The sequence below is a fragment of the Quercus suber genome, unplaced genomic scaffold (genome assembly GCF_002906115.3).
Source record: "Quercus suber isolate HL8 unplaced genomic scaffold, Cork oak 2.0 scaffold_332, whole genome shotgun sequence".
Lineage (NCBI taxonomy): Eukaryota > Viridiplantae > Streptophyta > Magnoliopsida > Fagales > Fagaceae > Quercus > Quercus suber.
Window position 1 is genome coordinate 717,456 of NW_027069785.1, and position 2,801 is coordinate 720,256.

The following is a 2,801-nucleotide window of genomic DNA, read 5'->3' on the forward strand; positions in this document are numbered from 1 at the left end:
TTTTTTTTTGGTTTTTTTTTTTAAATTTTTTTTTTTTTTTTTTTTTTTTTTTTTTTTTTTTTTTCGGAATTCTCAAGTTTGGGTCTGTCCTAACCCGTTTCGGCTTGAAATAATGTCAGAATGATATTTTTTAATTTTTTGAATTTTTTTGCTATTTTTTTTTTCCGGAATTCTCTAGTTTGGGTCGCATGAGAATGGTCCAGAACGAGAATTTCTTTTTTTCTCTTTCTCGGCCTGACCTGACCCATTTTGGCTTGCCAAAAAAAAAAAAAAAAAAAAAAAACCAGCAACCCACGGTCCCCACTTCCACGGCTCGGCTCCACCATCATCACCACACCACGGTCCGCACCAATCAACCACCACACCACCACCACACTCGATCAACCACCATGTCGAACCCAAACCCACACCACCACGCCAAACCCAAACCCACACCACCACACTCGATCAACCACCACGCCACCACCGCACCGATTAACCAATCTGCACCGATCAACCACCACACCACCAGCACACTCGATCAAACACCACGCCGAACCCAAACCCACACCACCACGCCGAACCCAAACCCACACCACCACACTCGATCGCAGCCGTTAGCCGACCGATCTGCACCAAGAAAGAGAGAAGGAAGAGAGCAGACAAAGCACAAAAGCTAGGGGTTTTGGGTCTGAAGAGAGAAGGACGAGAGAAGAGTTACGAGAGAGAGAAAGAGGAGAGAGAGAGTGTTATCATTATTTAATAAAAGTAGGTGAGAGAGAGAATTAAATAATAGTATTTAAGTTTAGAATTGTGCTATAGTGCAATTCTAAAATTATAATTGCACTGTAGCATAATTGTAAAAATTTTTACAATACTTGGCTTTTAGCAGTCCAGATGTTGGGGAGATTTGGGGCAAAAATGCTAAATGCAACCTCCATATGGCATATGGCATGCCAGATGCGGATGCTCTAAGTATTAATCTTAAACTCAAAATTATATAATTATTTTTTAAGAGCAATACTTAGGTATAGTACTTATGTGTTGTTCCTTAGGTTCTATTTTTAAGATTTTGCTATGTGGATTTTTTCTCATGAGAACCTAGTGTATTTTTAAATTAAGTAGCCACATAACTAAATCTTAAGAGGAGAACGTAAGAAACAGCACCTAAGGTATTGTATCTAAGTTTTGTCTTTTTTCTAATGGAGTATAATTAATGAATAATGCTACAGTCACAAACTATTTTATAACATTTTTACAAAATGTTGATGTGGCCAATTTCTTATTGGTTTCATCTAGACCCATCACTAATATTATTTTTTCTTTTACCAATAATCACTCATCACATCAGTAGTTTGTAATTTTTTTTTTTGTAAAATAGTTTATGTTTCTAGCATTATTCATAATTGATATAATGTAATATATATTTTGTAAGCTAAGCGGTTAATAATTGTTAACCGGCATAATAAACAGTTTGCTTTTATAAACTCCATTTATAAACATTTTACTTTTATAAAATGCACACTTATTCAAGACAAAACTGTTTATAAATGTCCATTTTTTAAAACTTGAATTGTTTTAGGAAAGAGAAATGACACCATGGTCAAAGCAACATTTAGATGTGTACATTTGAACAAGATTTAGTTTGCAATTTATCATATAGTCTATGCTTTTGTAAAAAATTTATGTAAATTATGTAAATATCTAGATCATGCATATGCTCATATGCTAAATCTGGTTTGACACCAACATTTTTTTTTTGTGTTTCCATGGAATAATGAAGAATCGCTTTATTATGCTGAGTTACTGATTGGAATATCATCATAATTTCTAAAAAATCACATAATTGGAATATCATACATGTGCAATACGGAAATGACAACTCATAGTGGGCTAATTTTCCCGGAAAATTTGTAACTATATGCCAAATTCCCATCTCACGAAGAAGTCAAAGGGAAAAAAAATGAAACACTTCTGAGCAAAAAAATTTATACTTTTTACTTATTGCTTATTGAAATTTAGTTACATGGACATTGATTGATTTTAAGAAAATCATGGTTCTTCCAAATCAACTTTACTACTCTTGTTCTTTGAAGATTCATTTAGTAGCTTTGGAACTGCCTACCACTTCAAGGTATTCGGCTTTCACCCAGAGCATAACATTTAAACCTGTGATCATAGAAAAAGAACCTAGCAACTTAGCAAGTTGAAGACAAACATTTCTTTTATTACATAAAAGGAAAATGGTTACAATGACTGTGAATAGAGAGTTGGACATTGTTGAGAAGAGGGAACCTCTTTGTGATGCACCAAGCCTAAACAAAATAGTTAACTACAGATCCAATTCAACATCTGTAAGAAAAATTTAAGTAATCAAAATGTGTACATTACAAAGAGTCATTGGAAAACATCCAAGTAAGAAGTGTGGCTATGAAAAACTTATTCCTTACTTCACATCAAAATTCCTACAAAATAAAAAAAAAAATTAAAAATTAAAAAAAAAAACACCAAAAGAGTTATGCATATACCATTTTTTGAGTCATACCCTGAGAGTAATCCAGTATTGACCGATTTCCTAACGCTAAAGATCGTCCCTATTATCCTGGCAATACTTCTTGAGCTTCATATATTAACCTTCTCCATTCTAATCAATTTAAAGAGTTTTTAGAACATTTAAAATGTTTATATAATTGCATATAAAGAAACGCACAAAAGAAATATGCATAAACATTGACATTTTATAAAATAAATCAACATGGTCTAGTTGCTTTCCTATTTTATCTATCTATGTTATTTTTATCACATTTTTTAATATTCCAAAT